We start from the raw sequence: 19,331 nt of genomic DNA on the forward strand, positions 1-19,331 counted from the left end.
GGCAAATGAGTGGATAAAAGAGGAGGAACGGAGGACTGAAGAGTGTATTGATATCCCTTCCAAGTCTTCCTCTGACCTCGAGGGGATGGGTGAAACACTCAGACGCGTGGATGGAAATGTCAGAGGAATCAGGAAGCAGGGATGGAACTTGTATCGGGGAAGGGACTGAACGATGGCGCGGGGCCAAGGAATTGGGACTAACAGAATTGAGCATAGTTGCATCAGACAGCGGGTGAGTGTTCACATGAGCCTGCGGCGTACAAAAAGCAGATGGGGACTTGTTGGGAGTGCACGAAGACGCACAGGGTCTAGGCGTGAGCAAGAGAGTATTGGGCCCGGCCTTCTGGGAAGCTTCAAGCACTGCAGGTGGAAAGGAAACTTGGAAGGTAATACAGAACTAGATCTACGGGGCGCTATGAGAGGAGTGAGCGCAATGGCGGAAAAGAATCTGGGAGATGGGGCTACCACCTGGCCGCTTGCGGCAAGGTTAAGAAGAGTGCACGCGTTTTCAGGCATGCTTGTAGTGAGTTTGTAGGTCAAAAATATCATTCACCAATTAGTATAACGCAGTTTAAAATACAAATTAAGAAAAGAAAAAAAACAAAAACACACAGCAGCAGTTGCCGCACACCGCGGCTAAGCGGGAAAGCAGTACTTATCTCAGTACTTGCCCGAGATGCGCGCGCGATGCGCCTGCGTTTGGGCTAAGTACAGAGTCCAATGAGAGAGCAAGACTGACAGGCCAATCCAGGTGGAGCAGAGGCGGGCCACCAAAAACTGTTAATCACGCTAAAACGAAAACAGAATGGCGTCAGATATTGGTCTCAGTAAATGTTCATGGCAACAAAAATGCAGCCGACATGAGTAAAGTGGGGCACTGGCTAATTGGAGTCACCTTGTTGTTTAGTTCCTTGATAGCCAGGAGCAGCAGCCACAACGTACGAATGCAGGCAATGTTCGTGGATTCAGCCAGAGAAAGGCTGTTCTTTTTAGGTCATCCCAGATAGACACAAGGGAAGATTCGGTTCCCCTTAGTGGTCTGAAACCTGATTGCGCTGGGTATAGGAGGTTGTTGGCTTCAGCAAATTGGCCAAGCTGTTTGTATGCTGCGCAGTCCATCAGTTTGGCGATGAAACGCGTGTTGGAGCTAAGCCAGTAGTTATGGGGGAAGAGTGGCTCGAGATTCGGTTTCTGAGAATGGGTTTGATGTAGGATGTTTTTAGGGCTTTCGGGAAAGTTCTTGATGTGAGTGAGTGATTAAGGATTGTGCGTGCGATGATACCTGCACAGGTGGAGGTTAGTATTTCTTTTAGCATTGAGGGTGGGCAGGAGTCTTCAGGGGAGCCTGACGGGCGTACGGACTGCTACAAGCGAGAGGAATTCTTGGTGTGTGATGGGAGGGAACGAGTCAAGAAAATGTGTCTGTGAGGGGTTTGGGCAGAGGTCTGTGGGCGAGTGGAAGGCAGCGGTATAAGTTTTAGTTTAGAGATGATGGTGGAGTGTCTTTCGTGGCGGCATTGTGGAAGTGGAGTGTTGGGTGTAGCATAGGGCTAAGGAGCTTGAAGTGGGCAAGCGTGAGTATGCAGGGGATTTTAATTCTGCTATGATTCTATGTAGTTCCTTACTCAGGTTGCGAGCATTTTGGATTCAGTTCTCGTAGAATGATTTCTTGCTTTTTTTGATTTCCCATATGTATAGTCTGGTTGTCCTTGCTAGAGTGGTTTTGTTCTGGGCTGAGGGGTTGGCTCTCCAAGCCCATTCCAGACAGTGCTTGAGAGTTTTGAGTGGTTTGAGATTGCCGGTGAACCACCTAGGCATTGGTCCAGATCTCCACGAGGTATGTTTTGACGGTGTGAGGGGCGTCAGGGCCTTTGTAAGACAGCGGTCGAAGGATTCTATTGCTGGAGGTCCTTCTTGGAGGAAAGGTGAGTGGAGTGAGTTGCGGAACGAGAGCTCTATATCTGGGGTGATTACCACTTTGTTCCATATTGGGAATGTAGATGGGTGATTGGCGGCGGTCGTGTGGGGCCTTGATCGCTGACGGCTGTGCTCAGAGGTATGAAGAAATACAATGCTGAGTGATCAGTCCATGACAGGAGGTGCAGGGGCTGGGTAGATAGGTTTGTGGTGCTGAATATTGCGTTGAAGGTATGACCTCACGTGTGGGTGGGTGTGGCGGTGTGGTGTTTCAGGTTGAGTGATTAAAGATTGTCTGTGAGCGACCTGGTCATAGGGTTTGACGGGGAGTCAAACCATATGTTGAAATCCCCTAGGATGGTGAGAGTTGGGTGTAGGATGAGGTTGGTGGCCAACGCTTCACCAAATGTGTCTGCTAAGTTTTTGTTATAGCGGGGGAGTCTGTAGATGAGTAGGAAGCTGTGTGAGGCATAGGGTGCAAGTTGGAGTTTTACTAGGAGGGATTCGTAGTCTGGTGGAGGGGTGATTAGCTTGAATTGGTGTTAGTGTAATATTGCGAGTCTCCCTCCCCTTCGTGATCTGTTCCGGATAGTGAGAATGTAGACAGGCGGGAAGGTCTTGTGCACAAGGGGCTCGTAGCCATCAGAGAACCAGGTCTCAGTAATGAATAGGATGTCAGGGTTTTCATCGGTGATGAGGTCATAGATGTGGAGTTTATTTTTGGAAACTGACCTGGTGTTCATGAGGGTGCAGGATATTTGGTGGGTTGCCCTTATGGGTAATGGGTGGTTAGGGTTGGGGGACAGCGGGGTCTAATGTGTGGGCTGACAATGCGGTGGGAGTGACATTGTGAGAGGTGGAGTGTGGAGATGAAGGAACTAGAGTGGGGGTGGAGGGGTAGAGCTAGGACTGGGTTAGGTGTGGAAGGTGAGGTTTCGCTCCTATACTGCGGTGGCAGTGGTTGCGAACTGTGTCGGAGGATGGGCGTTGCTAGGGGAGGCATTAGGCGTCTGCGGTCTTGTCCTTTCCTTGAATTATGAGCAGTCATGGGTGTTTGGGTGAGAATGAGAGGTTCTCTGGTGTCCAGGGTTCTGGGTAGAGCTGCTCTTGCTGCGCTAAGGCTGGGGATGTGGGAGTTGGGGGTGTTCTGTAGTTGATTGGCGACAGTGTGAGTGGGAGGTGTCAGTGGGTGGTTGCTGGCAGGGTTGGAGCGTGGTGGGCATATTAAGGGCCTTGCTGCATCATCCTGTGTGTTCCGGGGGATGAGGTTCTCTAATCCCTCTTGCCGCTCTTAATTGCGCAGATCGGGATCTACGGTGGGGGAGAGTGGGGCAGGTTGAGGAGGGTTTGGTGTGGTGAGGGTGGGGGAAAGTAGGGGTTGAGGGTTGCACACTGAAGGTGCGTAGTGGTAGGGGGGGTGGGCTGTGTGATGGCGTGGGAAGGGAATGACTGCAGTGGGTCTCATTGGGCCTACATGTGCGCGAGCGTGCTGCTCTGCTTTGGCTAATGTGTGGCATGGTAGCTATCTAGCCTATGGCACTTAATTGGCCAAGTTGCGTGTTGAGGCTAGGTTTCACTGAGCGTTACAATCTGGGGGTGGGTATCAGACTCCTATGATGGAACACTTCTCGAATATGAGCCTCCTGCATAGTGGGAGAGAGGCTTAGGAATCACAGTGCAGTTTAGGTACATGAGAAAAACAGGCGGACATTATAACACAGCTCGATTTGAGAGTCCTGTATAAAGGGAGAAAGGCCCAGGTTTCACAATGCAGTTTGAGTACAAGAGAAAGAACACCTAGGTTTGAGAGACCCGTATAGTGGGAGAGATGCCTAGGTTTGACAATGCAGTTTACATACGGCCAATAACCACAGTGTTATCCCAGTGTGGCACTCTCTAGATGTGACTTAAGGCCTCTGAGGGTAATGTTCACCGTATTATGACATTGTGGTGCAGGCTAATAATTGTAATGGGTTACTTGTAATTGTAATGGGTTATTTATAACGCGCTTAATACCCAGAGGTTTCTAAGCACGGACCCGGGGATCGAACCTGTGTTGCTCTGCGCTGTCTTGCTTCCAAGGCGAGCGCATTGCCCCTGGGCTATCCTCCCGAGACGGTGGAATGGTGTGTTATGAGCAGTGAGTCAGCCAATCCGGGGACGGGGGTGGGGCAGGGGAGGAACTAGCAGGTTCGGGAAGTGGGAAACCAAAGATGTTGTAATGCGCACCGAGTGATGCAAATACAAAAACACAAGCAACCAGGCCAAAAATGGAAGGTGCATTAGCAGGCACACCTTACCTTTCCGAAAACATGACCATCACTAATGCCGGATCAACAGCCTACAGGCTTACAGCCTTGCTTCCACGGTGGCTTCCAACCACCAATCAAGAGACAGGCGGGATGGGGCAGGATCAGGCAGGCTTGGAAGCAGGAAACCAAAGATGATGTAATGTGCATTGAGAGCTGCAAATACAAAAACACAAGCAACCAGGCCAAAAATTGAAGGTGCCTTGGCAGGCACACCTTACCTTGCCCCAAAAACGACCAGCTCTAATGCCGGATCAACAGCCTACAGCCTCGCTTGGACGGTGGCTTCCAACCAACAATCAGGAGAGGGGGCGGGACGGGGGAGGAACAGGCAGGCCCGGGAAGTGGGAAACCAAAGATGTTGCAATGCGCTCTGAGCCCTGCAAATAAAAAAACACAATCAACCAGGCCAAAAATGGAAGGTGCCGTAGCAGGCATACCTTACCTTGCCCCAAAAACGACCAGCACTAATGCCGGGTCAACGGCCTACAGCCGCGCCTGCACGGTGGCTTCCAACCAACAATCAGGAGAGGGGGCGGGACGACGGAGGAACAGGCAGACCCGGGAAGCAGGAAACCAAAGATGTTGTAATGCGCAACAAGTGCTGCAAATTCAAAAACACAAGCAAACAGGCCAAAAATGGAAGGTGCCTTAGCAGGCACACCTTACTGAACTGGGACAGCTGACCCAGCCCTTTAAGACGAGGTAGCAATACCTTGGGTTGAATGGGAATGTAGAAGATACTCAAACATCAATAGTAAAAACGACTCAGGAAGTTGGCAAAGTTGACTATTTTAATATCAATTATCTAAAACAGGGAGTACAACGGACGTCTCATAGCATGGTCTCTCAATGCATTTCATAAAAAACATTCTTTTTATAACAAAAACCTGTAATTGATGACGTTAAACTACATATTTGCTAACGTCATCCTATGTGGCAAACTACAAAAACCTAGTGGCAAATGTGATAGGCTTAAGGGGAACATTTAAGTATACGTGCCATACTAGTTTAAGAAAGTGATAGGCTCCTTAACGTCAGGTGGGACTACTAAGCCCACCCCTCAAACATGTCACTATGAACGTCACTAAATACACAACGTCCCATTGGCTACACAAACTATAGGGCCATTAATTATGTGGCCCCCTACAAATGCGTGGCACTCTTACATCCGTCAGTACTTTTCCACCCACGTTAGCAGCATGCAGGTTGGACTGACAGGTGCTGGTGAGCAGGTCATAACCATAGCTTCCCACCAATTAGCATATCATCTATCATCACCTCAGTGGTCTGCATGTCAATTAAGGCTTTGAACATGGAAATGTTCTTTGCTCTGGAAAATTAGGGGAGTAGAGGCACGCTCTGCCTCTTTGCGTAGGTGTGGTTCATCATGTTTGTCCAGTTTCATCCCTCCACATGACTGAAGACCACAAATTTGAGCTCTGGTGCATTTAAAATACTATTTGATGGACCTCTGACATCTTCCTTGTTTTCGCCAATGTCCTCTGAACAGCAGTTTCATTCTTTCACACGATTGTAAATAATATCTCCTCATCCCTGTCCGATAAAACCTTGGCTTCTTGGGGCTGATCCAGCCTCGCCTTTCTGAGATTCACTTCTGTAATTCAATTGTTTTTCAACTGCGACACACTGGAAAAGGCCTTCCTTCTCTGGTCCAGCACTGCTATTACACAAAGTGCAAACATCCATTCTTTACTTGCTCCTATATATGTATACGTTGGTGCTTGACGCGATCTATTCACTACATAGCTAGGCTCAAGAATACTTTATCTGCTTGTATTTCTTTGCATCTGTACTTTTGCAAAATGATTTGATATCATCATCATTTCTGTAGCATGAGCCTTTTCATCTCGATCCCAAGATGTCACTTATCTTTGATACGTTCTTGATGCCTTATAGACTATCTTCACTTTCGTGTCTCTGCATCTCTTCTAGGTGCGTCAGTTTTTCTTTGTGTGACATCACCAATCTGCTCTCTTGCTCTTTTTTCATGCTTCTTCTGGGATTTCATTCAAATGGCCATCATACTGTCTTCTATGCAGGTATGGCTTTCTTAATGGCAAACTTGCTTCCAGGATTCTCCTTGGTATCAGTATTTTCACTGGTACTGCACGTGTTTCATACTCCGGTTCACAACATATAGGCAATATGGGCGAGATGCTTGAGGGGGGTACTTGGCTCCTTTTCTACACTCCCCCCTGTGGGTGATTCATCAACCACTCTCCAATCATCCTTCACATCCAGACATCCTTTTCAGAAGAAATGCTTATTTGCGACCCATATCTTTATTACTCCTTTCAGGCATCCAGCTGATTTCACATGCTCATCCTTGTTCCAAGTCATGAGCATGCACGGACCACTTGGACTACAATAGATCCATTTTCCTACATACTTCTTATGGTTCTTTGGATACAGGAATTTTGTTCCCTCAGGTGCATGGATGCTGGCCTTCACGAAATCTCTGATTTCTTCCTCTGTCAGCTCCTTGGTTTTCCATCCTGACTTAACATCAATCATGATCTTCATCCCTATGGCTTTCTTTGCAGTCTTTTTGCATTGTGAGATTATTATCCTAATCACACAGAATGCAGGCAATATCATCACTATGTCATGGCCACTTGCCCAGGATCACAAGAGTGGTACCATCAAGTGGAGGGAGCAGGGGGCATCATGGGTCACGCACGTCCCTTTGGGACATTTATACATGGGGGGCCTGGTTGCACACAGTCCTGGCACCTCTGGCGCAGGCTCATGGAAGGATTTAAACAGGACATTTCCATTATGGGCAGAAGTTCTTAGAATGAACAGGAACTCTTTTATTATGAGCAAGAATACTCTCAAGAACTCTCATTTGTGTAACTAGTCTGGGTGTGTTCTCCAGATGCGCGTGCATCTTCTAACTTCTCGGAGTGGCAGGGTGTGGCATGCAGCACTTTGCTAAGAGGCGTGGCCTTAAGAGCTCAGCTATAAAAGCGGGCCAACCCCAAGGCACACGCTTCGCATTATTCTGCACCTCCGTGCAGCGTAATGCTCACTGTCGCCTGGGATTCATCTTACCTGGAGTTATCCTGCCATCTGCATCCGTGCTTGTCACTGGAGAATCCTGCTCTTACCTGAACGCTTCCTCCTGGCACTGCGGCTCACCTACAAACATCTAAGAGCGCAGACATCTTCCTCCTGGCACCGCGGCTCACCTGCAAACACCCCGGAATGCAGACAGCATCATCCAGGCACCGCGGCAGGACGCACTCCATCCGAACTCGCAGCACCTGCAAAGAAAAGGTAAAAGACAAGGTTAGACACTTAACCAGCATTACGTTAAGGGCTCACTGTCATTAAAACCTCGCGCCTTCCCTAAAGCCATCACTCACCTGCTGCTGAACATTCCGGTCGCATCCATCTTCCACTAAGTCGTGTTCTGCGCCTCCACAGCCGTTGTTAGGCCGCATTTCCACCTATTTGGGAGAAAACAGAGAGAAACGTTATTCAGTGCAAAACAACCACATTGAGAGCAATAACATCAAGACATTATTTCCCGACCAGCAGAGTCGTAATGAGGCCCATTGAGAGGGAAAAGACAAAGACATTGAAAGAAGGCAGCAAGAGGGGAAAAGACATTGAGCGAAAGCAGAAAGAGGAAATTAGTCGCAGCCGGACGTGACTAGTACTCAGAAATCAGTGAAGGAACTAGATTCCACCAACAAGCGCCCCTGCCAGAAGTAGCAGGACGGAGAGCTCATCATTCACATTAATCAGGCGAGCCTTATGGGCTGGTAGGTGCCCACAGAAATCGCACCTTGGGTCGAAGGGGTTGGGAGATACCACAGTCATCTACCAGCGCATTCAAATTTTCCCATACCCACGCAGGAGCACTGCCACCAATTGTCACCACCCATAGCTGATCTGCAGGAGACAAAACCAGAAGGGGGAGATCTAACACCAGGGAGGGCTGCAGCCGTGCCCCAACGCCTCTGCAGAGACCAGGTGAGCATAACACACTATCAGGGCTCCAAGGAATTTGAACATATCTGCCATCCAGTGTGGTACCCAAGAAAAGAGCGATCCAAACCAGCTATCATCAACAATATCTTCCACTTCGTCCACCATTTCGACATGCAGCTTCGTCAGCATCTCTATGGCCTCTGTCAATGTGCCATTCTCGTCATCATGAGAAGGTATAAATGTGCAACATGATTCTCCAATTTCTGCACAAACACCTCCATCCATAGCTGTGATCATGTTCAGGGCGTATCTGTTCTGAAGAGTCACCACTCGTATGGCTCTCATCTCTTCCTGGACTCTCCAGACTTCTGTTTACTTCCCATCTGATTCCAGCTCCTTTTACTCCAGGTTTTTTATAGCTGATCACGTGATTCTTAGTATGAGCTCTTAGTCTCGTCTTTGTGTCTTGGACAAAATCATCTTCTGGATCTGTCCATTCAGTTGCCCATTTGAAGTAAGCTGTTCAACCCATGAACTCACCTCTCGTACGGCAGAGTGCTATGTGCGATAGACAATGTGCTGTCTGGATGTCTATTTCAATAGCTCTGAAGAACTAAAACTTCCCCATGCTATAAGGCAGGAGTGCACATACAAAGCATTCCTCCTTCGAGGATCTCATTCCCACTTCTTTCATATGGTGATACCATATGTTATTCCCCAAGTGTGCTGTACTATCCAGGTAATCATTCAACCCATGATCATCTTCCCAAGCACTTCTCTTAGGTCTCTTTCTTTTCTTATGGGTTTCTATAATCATCTCATGAAGTATGTCAGCATAATTCCTTCATACTGGGCTGATTACAGAAACATTTGTCCGTGGATTTGGTGTTTTTACATGTGCTACCTGTGTAGGAGAAAGTTCCAGAAGCCTCATCCTATTAACATAATATGAAGGCATAAAAGTGTCCCGTATAATCTCCATCCCAAAAGGAAGCCTAGATTTATCTATCACAGGACTAAGTGCCTTTGAATGTACCTCTAAAATAGGGACAGTTACACAAGTCGGTTGCCTGGTAGTTGCCACATCTGTATCCTCCTTCTGCATAGGAAGATACACAGGGATCCTTTCTCTATTTGGATCCAAATAGTAAACAGTATGTACTGTGAGTGAAATAAGGATCACAATAAACAAGATGCATGTATAGATAACATATAGATAGACCCACTTCATACAGCAGTAGTTTCTTGCTCGTCGTGGTGGCCTCTCATTGTTAGCAACATTATTGGTGCTGTCGATATTACCCATTCTTTTTTAAGGAAGGAAAAATCAAAATGTATTTGGGCAATATCATGCAATACTTAATCTTCTCAATAAATTCTTCAAACAGCTGGCTGCTTGCAGGACGATTGACAGTGTTCCTGATGTATAGAAAAGAGTCGTCCTTTCGCCAAACAAAATCTGGGTACGTCTCCAGCAAGAAGTAGAAGACTATAGACAGTAGGCTCTGGATCTCTTCCTCCAAAAGTCTCATTCAGGATCTTCTCAATGTTCACTCAGAATATAGATTGACTGGTTTGATTTTGTCACGTAGCAATTCATTAAGAGTCACTGGGCCTCATTACGAGTCTGGCGGTAATCGTGCCTGAAATTCCGGCAGGTTACTGCCGGACTCGTATTACCACTTTGCCTCTGTGATTCCCGGAATTAGTGGGGCATTACGACCCCAGTGACCTGGGAATTCCGGAGGACGGAATTCGGTAAATCCCCATTCCCATAGGACTCAATGGGAATGGGGAAGTGGAAACACCGGCACCATGTTGTGATGGTGCCGGTGTTTCCACGTCCGCCTGCAGGCGGGTGTTGTTAAACCCACCAGGTCACACCTGACGGGAATGACACCTCCGCCTGCAGGGCTCGAGATCACTCAGTATGGAAACAACGGTGGCGGCAGGTTTACCGCCACCGTTATTTCCATACCGGGTGACTCGTAATGAGGCCCACTGTATTCCTCGGATCTCTCAAGAAAGTGCGAACGTCAGTTTGTCTTCGAACAAGATGTGGGCATTCCTCAATCAGATAGTGCAAAACCAACCCTACTAGTCTATGAGCATTATCATCAGATAGGGGCATTTGTGTTTTCCCCAATGTACTCAGGATGCTGGAGAATTTGCTCTATTATGGCTGCAAGCAATCTCCTCACGATTGCGCCATTCTTAGGATCTTGCAGGAACAGATGAACATTAGTAGTTATCCCCACAAGCGCAGGAAATGCACGAAGAATGAACAGAAAAACTATAAGAATGATACTATGAATGTGGCCATCAGGCACTACCATTGGTGCCCCCAAAAAGAAACTCAGTGAGAAAGGAATCAGGGAACTGTTCCTTTTTCCAATCGTCGAAAAGGAACTCCAGATCTGGCATCTTTCCTTCTCGATCAAGACTTAAATGTGTCTCAGTCCAATGTTTAGCAAATTCCTGTGATTCAAGAACAAATATCCTTCTTTCACTCCTTTTTAGCAGCTTAAGAGTGTCTCGAAACAAGCCACAATCCAAAGTATTTTTTATCTGTTTATTTGACTGTCTCTGCGTCTATCTTCCTCGCCATGGATCTCGTCTGCATGTGCTGAAGTTTTTCCCCGATGCATGGTTCCGATTGGGGTGGGGGTCGAAGGGGTTCTCCAGTGTAGATCTTCACATCTCTGAGAAATATCCATGCACGTCTTCCTAACACTTTTACTGCTGACGGCGTTACGTCCTCTACGACAAACAGGTCGTTAAAGTGTGGGTCGTGCCATTTACGTGTAAAGTTCCTAATCAAAATCTGATCACCGGGGAAAAGTTTGGGAAGACATAGTTCTTTAAATCCGTTTGTTGCATAGTTTCCATCTGTGTTCTGAGCCCCACAGCTCTTCCGCTTGAGCTGATCTGAAATAACAGATACTTGTAGTCATACATGTTAAGTAGGCATGTCACTCCTTTCCTAACAATTCTGCTGCCATCTGGCCATCACTTCTAGTTCTAGATGGAGATGTGAGGGGTGTCCTCATCCGCCTCCCTGTCACTATTTCATGGGGCGTAAGATGATGGTCGGAACCTGGTTGATTTCTCAACGGATACAATGCTAGTGGTAGGCAATGCAACCATCCTTTCTTCAAGGTAAGCTTCAATTTGGCTATTCTTTCTTTAAGCAAGCCGTTGAGTCTCTCACAGACTCTGTTTCACTTGCGGGTGATAAGCCGATGGAAACTTAAGCTTGTTGCTCAGTATAAAGCACAACTGTTCAAAGATTTCATTAACAAAATGTGGGCCATTATCTGATCTTAATACTTCACATATTCCCCATCTAGGAAACACTTCTCGTACTAAAAAATTCACTGCGCAGGTGGAATCTGGATGTGTACATGGACCAGCTTCCATCCACCTTGAAAAGGGACATACTACCACCATCATATACCTGTATCCATTACAGACCTTTGGCATATCGACATAGTCAATATGTAAATGCTGAAAAGGACCATTAGATCTTGGGAGGACTCCTCTAACTGTAAGAGCGTGTGAACAGCAGTAAACTTTTGACATACGATGCAGTTTACTACATAAAATACAACGTGTTCTAACAAATTCGGAACAAACCATTCCTCTGCAATGGTCGCTGCGAAGCTTTCTCTAGTGACATGCACAGGGTAGTGTAGCTGTTCCAATGCCACCCTTAATAAGGCTACAGGCATCACCGGTTTACCAGTGCTTTCTTGTCCCCACAATGCTTCAGAAGTAGTTAAAGAACACCCCCAATGGATCCACAGGTCTTTCTCATCCTACGACGCTTCCCCTTGAATTTCCATTAACTGAGTCTTAGACAAATTATTCAAGCTTGCTTACACACTCATCACCAACATGCTTTCATTCACATCAGGCGTATCAAATTTCATAATCTCTTCTGAATGTGCAACTCGTTTCACTTCCTCGCCTGCAGCTTGATTTCCATGTGAGATCAAATCTGCTCCTTTAGTGTGAGCTGCGTATTTAACTACTGTGGTGGCTACTGGGAGTTGTAGTGCTCTAATAAGTCTGTTCAATAAGGCGTCATGTTGCACTGGAGTGCCGTCCGCTCGGAGGTAGCCCCTCCTTTTCCAACATTCTAGCCCTACGTGTACCGTCAATGTCACGGAGGGCGAGTCACTGTACACGGTTACTTCCTGGTCAGTGTTTTTCTCAAGCACGACAATCAGCGCCACTAGCTCTGCAGCCTATGCTGAAAAGTGAGATGGTAGTCGGGCACTTAGCAATACTTCAAATTCTCCATTGACTCTGTGCTTTACCTCAGCGGCACCTTTATATCTTTGTACATTGATCGGATTGATTCTAGAATAACCGTCAATAAAGAGAATCTCCCCAGCTGCCCAAGCATTTTCTTTTGCCCTCGGGATCTCATAGAATTCCTCATAGTTTTAGCAATCATGCACATGCTCATCTTCTGCCAGTGGCTCCGCTATAAACATGGCAGGGTTCAATATTCTGCATCTGACTATTTTAATAGCTGGATTCGATAGGACTGCCTCGTGGACAGAGCCCTTTGAGAAGTCAAAGTGCCCTTAGGTTTTTCCAAAATGGCAAACAAAGCATGTTCAACAAATAACGTCATAGAGCATCTCATTACTATACTGGTTGCCTTCTCAATAGCGTACACAGTGGCTGACAGATTGTTTGCAGGGAAAGTGACCCCTCATTACTGTGTCCAGAAGCCCACTGCAATACCCTAGAGGCTTGTACCCCAACGTGGTCCTCTGCATGAGTACTGCTGTCATGACTGTGCCATTCGTATGCGAAAATAAAAATAATTCCTCAGCATAGTTGAGAATCCCTAAAACGAGCTGTGCAAATTGCCTTTTTTAACTCATCAAACCCTTTCTCCATGTCCTCAGTCCAGATAATTTTTTCCTGAGTTACCTGTGCCTTTTTCAGAGCCTGCAACAAGGGCCTTACATATGAACTGTAATCAAAAAACGATGCTCTCACATAATTGCATAGTCCCAAATATATTTACATATGCTTTATTGTGTGTGGCTTTGCGGTTTTTAAAATAGCCTGAGCTCTCTCAGGAGTAACTTTCTTTCCTTCATGCGAAATTAGCTGACCTATGTATAGCACTTCCTCGTGGCAGTACTATAATTTCTCTTTGTCTACTTTATATCCTTTCTCTGCGAGAATAATCCTTAGCTGAACTGAGTCCTGTCTGCACTCTTCCTCTGAGGTGCTACAGATTAAGATGTCATCTACATATTGCAATACAACACTTTTCAAATCAATATTGCTTCAGTCTATCTGCAAGACTCTATTGGTAATCCATGGAAACTCACAAAATCCCTGAGGTAATCTCATGCGTTTTAACTTAGTTTGACGAACCGTAAATGACGTCAAATCCTGAGAATCCTTATGCAATGGGATTGAGAAAAATGCATTTTTCAAGTCAATCACCATCAAATATCTTGCCTCAACAGGGATACTACATAAGATTGTTGCCGGATTAAGAACTAGAGGGAACTCGGCCTCTACAATCTGATTAATTGGGCGTGAATCCTGAATTAAATGCAATGACCCACTGTTAAACAAGATTGTATACAGTACCATTTGGGTGCACTACAACAACCCTGACCTCCTGGCAATAGGAACCCAACCTTTGGTATAAGTCTGTACTAGACAGGTTAGTAGCATATTGAGCAGCCAGGCTTCTCTCAAGAGGGGTCAATGTGAGTTGTAGGGGAGTTACACAGAGATTCACAGTGACAAGTATTCAAATAAACTCTTACACACAAGGTTTCCTGATTAAACAATTATTCATTTATTTAACAGTCAGTTGGAATAAGCCTTCTTCAGAAGGGAACAATATAAAGAAACACACAAATATACTTCAAAATACACACTCTTAGTTTTCTAAATCAGCAAATACCCATTTGGGATGGCCGACAGATACTACCTACACCCTCAGATGACTTCAATAGTTAGGGTGCTGGGGACATTAATATATCATTGTTGCATTTAGAATATTATTGAGAGGAGTGTCAAAGAAAAGAGGTTTCAGAATAAGACAAGTGTTCATACAATTATTCTTAATCAGGTAAGTACTTTCAAACCCCCTCCCCAGTGCAAAGTCAGTGTAACGCTCACCTGGTATCCACGGGGACGTCACTCAGCCTGTTCTGACCTCTTACGACCTTGAATCCTTCCCTGGAGTCTACTTGACTGGAGACTGGGCCTTGTTTTCTTGGAAAGTGTGCTCTCCATCCTGCTTTCAGCGCAGGGGCGCATTGATTGATGCAGGCTCGTTGCTGCCTAGTTACTTCACTGGCAAGAGTCCGACAGGTAAGTATAATGTGTCTTTTGAACAGTTCTCTAACTTCGTTCCTTTCCTTCCTTAGATGATGGCCGGCGTCCGGGGATGGCGACGTGCTGCTGAGATGAGTAGCACTGAAGGTGAGCGAGAGTGCGATGCGCGATGCGACCCTTTTGTATTTGTATTGAACTGAGTTCTTTTTCTGTGTCTTTTAGGTGCCGCAACGTTTTCAGCGTGGATGCCGGTTATGAAGAAGAAATGCGGTGAGTAAGCGCGGTATGCGGCGCCTCTAGATGGTTCCACCCTAACCGGGAGTGTTTTTTCCCCTCTTGCAGATGGATGAGAAGTTCCAGAGACAGAGTTCCCCCAGAGCGGCTGGGATTCAGGTAAGCGTTTGAAGCTCGTACAGTCTTTAAAAATAAGCGAAGATTTGCTGAATGCTTACTAATGCCTTTTTTCTGTTCTTTTCCCTTTTCCTTAGGAAGCGGCATGCTGGGATGGAAATGACACCGCCGAAGATGCCCGCAGAACAGAAGGAGCATTGAATGATGGGCAGAAGCGCCGCAAGGTAAGGCTGTTCCTAACGGTGTTCTTGTTCTTGCAGGAGCTGGGCGCAGAAGAAAGATGCAGGCCTACTGGAGACTGATCCGAACACGGTGAGTGTCACGCTGCAGGTGCAGAAAACACAAAGCATGTTTCTCAGCCTGGGCGTGGCTTAAATATTCTCTGGGTATCCCAGGAGTCTCTGGGCTGAACCACACCCAAAAGACTAGACTACACATGCTGTTCAGGGAACCGAAACATGTGGGGGCATCCATCTTGTCCCCATCAATGCACTACAAGTCCAATCCCCAATGTTATCTTATGGGAGTGAGTGAGTCTGGTGCCACAAGCGCCAAGTCTGACTCCAAGTGGGTCTTTGGAGGGATGGAGAGGCCCTTGAGGGTCATGTAGGTGATCGTATCCTGGCTCCAGCCTGACATCTTGAAGGGCTGGGGACATGAGGGGCAGGAATCATGACAGTCAGTTAACTCTTTACTAGAAGGAAGGCAAAACACATAAGCAGAGGAGAGAAGAGTCATTCAGGGAGCTAGGTCAGCCAATGTTAAGTTAGCAAAGGTCAAGGTGAACTGAATCACTTTTTGCAGGTAAGTAAAAGACTTGCACAATGTTTTAGAAATCTTTGTAGAAAAAGTAGAATCAAATGTAAGGTCACAAGCTGTTAGGCCTGTGAGTAGTAGAAGATGCAAGCAACTCGTAATGCTGCCGGTGTTTCCTCGTCCCCCTGCAGGTGGGCGGTGTTAAACCCGCCAGGTCAGACCTGGCGGGAACATCACCTCCCGCCTGCAGGAGTCGGGATCAGGCGGTCCGGAAACAACGGTGGCGGCGGGTTTACCGCCACCGTTATTTCCGGACCGCCTGATTTGTAATGAGGCCTGTGCTGGGTCTAGAAAGTTACAAATGTAAGTAAAGTCAATTTCACTTCACTGCTCTTGGAAATAGTAATTTATCCATGAGAAGGTATTTAAACCTTTTGGGAAATCTGAAAGACTTCCCTCTGCCACTGCACTAAAGGTGCTGTCTGACACAAGTAAAAGATGATGCCTATGGAGTTTGTCAGACTGCACAACCAAAAGAAACTCAGAAAACACATAGAATTAAAAGTACAAAGTCTCAGAGTTCAGCAAAAGAGCTTTGGTTCTCTAAGGTGGGAGTAATTTAGCACTAAACTGAAAGTTCTCCCTTAGATTTCTTGATAGGGTACAATGACGTATTACACAGTGACTCTGACGTTTGTCTGCCTCTCAAGACATAGGATACTGTCGTGCTCGAGGAAAAATTGATCCTGGTTTCAGTTTAATCTTAATTTATCCAGCCCCTTTCAAAAGGCCTACGTCATAGGGGCCTGTTGACCATAATGAAACTGGCACCTTTGCCATATCTTCATCGAAAAACTCGGGACGCTTCAATGCTAACATCATCATCCTTTGAGGAACTTCACGTCTTATTGCTCTCACTCGATAAGTAATGCTCATTTCAAATAACCGTCATCTGATGGGTGTTCTTTAAACATATACTTGACGGTGACGTCAGTCAACCTGCGCCACTCCCCAATGGCAATCACTGTGCTCCATCGTCTGCCTTCATAATAAACTCCATCAAGCATAGCCAGTTCCCCTCGTACTATAGATGCTTGTAATTCTAAGGGAAAGATGTGTCCTCCCTCTTCATCCATAGGTATCCTTGGCCTAAATAAGGTATCCTCACTGTTTTACCCACTAAACCTGGTAGCCATGTTAACAAAATGCGTACCACATAGTGAAAAACCTCCGGTTCAAGTGGTACTCCTCGTATGGCCATTTGTCCTTTAAATGCCATAATAAATTCACTCGCATTTAAATAATGCATTCCTAGAGTCGAACATACTAGGTATACTATGTCTTCATCAGTATATGAAATCGTCATGTTCAACTTGGTCATTAAATCCGACCTAATATATTAACAGGTGTCTGTCTTGAATATAATAAGGGTACAAACATATCACATTCTCCTATAGACACTTGCAATTTTTCAGTAAAAGGAACTCTACTTGTAGCTCATGTGAAACCTTGAGCATTCATGGCATTTCCAGACAGTGTAAATGTTCCCTCTCGTATACATGAGCGTGTTGCCCCCATGTCTACTAAAAATGAAAAAGATTTTCCCCCTATAGTGACGTCAACCCTCGGTTCCTCTAGAGTATTGGGAGTCACCGATAGAACTGAACACATTAAGTCTCCCAGTGAGCTGTCCAATTGTGGGTACATGCTTATTTCCAAACCTGTCAAAGGGTTTCCTCCTTCGACAGTGACACCCCCTATCGTAGGAGTCATTATTTGTCCTGTGCTTGTGCCCTGCTGTATCTGCATGGGTGTGTGCTGTGACTGCCCTTGTAGCGGATTCATTGTTGTCTGTTGTGTTCGTAACCCTTGCTGAATTATCTGTGCTTGTGTTTGCTGCTTTGTCTGATTTTGGCAAACCCCACTCCACTTTGTTGAGTATATGCAGGCAGGTATGTGGTCCCCCCTCTTCAGAATTGCCCATTTAGCAAGAACCCTTGACTTCTACACATGCGTGCAAGGTGCCCTGACATACCACATGTCCAACATACAGCAGGTCTCCCAATTGGCCCTCCCTGAATGCCCCGATTATCGTTCTGCATGTTTTGAAATCCACTCTGATTATTCTGGAAATGCCCTTGATTATTCTGGAAGCCTTTGCCTCGGAAGCCTCTCCTTTCCTGTGGTATGAATCCATTGTTACCTTGATGAAACTGCCTTTGGTTATTCACCTGCGGCATGCCTGTTGCTGGCTGTGAACCTGAACCTTCTCCGCTAGTCAACATCACCCCTTCTATGGCATATTTTGACAATTTTGTCTGCACTAATTTCGCTTCTCTGCTTTTCCTAGCATCATCTTTCTTTCGATTCTTCTCCTGCAATAATCTGCAATAGTGTGCAATGGTCAGCTGTATTTCTGACCATGGTTTCGCTTCCATACCCACTAATTTCTTGAGCTGCTTCTGTACTGGGTCTGGCAGCCCTTGGCATAGTACAGGATAAAATACAGGTATAGATTTCCCCCACGAATCGCGTGTTTCCAAAGACCACGGCTCTTGGAAATTTTGAATGTAAACAAGAGGATCCTCCCCTTCCTGCATTTTCCTTGCCATTATAGCTCCCATATCTGATATATCCGGACATTGCACTCTGACGCTCTACAGTTATTAAATGGTGCTCCATCATGGCCTGTGTTTGGTGCAGTGACACTTGAGTATCCTGCTCTCGACCAAACGTTGTCTGCGCTCTCCCCAAGGATAGCGGCTAGAAGACCCTTAATGTCTCCTATAGCTAACGTGTTTCATCCTGTCATTTTTTCTAACTCATGTATCCATTTCCCAGCACCGGAAGTTAAACGTGCAAGTTTACACCTTAAATTATCCTTATCCATCTGTGGCCATGGTATATATTTTGGTCTGGCTCCTCCTTTTTCTAACAAAGGAAACTGCGAGATTACAAACTCACATTCGTCCCCCATCATCTGTCTGTCCATAGCAGGGACAATGGTTCCACACCGCCTTCTTCCTGGTAGCGATCTTAACCTGCTCACATAAGGTGGCGAGTCCCCACTCTAACTATGGGATCTCCCTCTGGGTCGATCTAGTTGCTCCAGACACTCTGACGCCCACGATTTGGGTAGATCTAGATCTGACCATCTCACTTCTTTGTCCAACAGAGAACATCCTTCGGGACCACATGCGTTATCTCTCTCGCCCCCACTGAAGGTTTCTCTCCTCATCTGACACATTCTGCCCCCAACTTGTATGGCTTCCCTCCTCTTCGTCTCTAGTCAGAGTTAGTCTGTCTAAAGACAACTCTTTAGGCTCGAAACTACATGAGTCTCCCTCTCTGTCGTATAACTGTGTACTCTCGAGACGAGAGTTTTTACCCTTTCTTTTTCTTAGTCCTCATATCATGATAGACTATCGATTGTGTCCCCAATGCTTCTAGAGTCAAACTCATCCTCTAGATTTGCTCTAGACGGACCTGGCATTGGTTCATGTGCTGGGAAGAATTCTTCTATGTCCTCCCATGCTACTACTGGATTAGGCTCCATTAATTATTTTTCTATGCAATCAACGTCGTGTGCTCTCTGCCTTCTCTTACGTTCTATTTCATCATCAAGCTCTCTCCGTTTCCTTGCTTTTCTTACCCTTTCTTCTTCCTTTCTTTTCATTTATCTTCTCTCATTTGCCCTACGTATTTCCT

Source organism: Ambystoma mexicanum, chromosome 2q (genome assembly GCF_040938575.1).
Source record: "Ambystoma mexicanum isolate Mex_15411 chromosome 2q, UKY_AmexF1_1, whole genome shotgun sequence".
NCBI classification, from domain to species: domain Eukaryota; kingdom Metazoa; phylum Chordata; class Amphibia; order Caudata; family Ambystomatidae; genus Ambystoma; species Ambystoma mexicanum.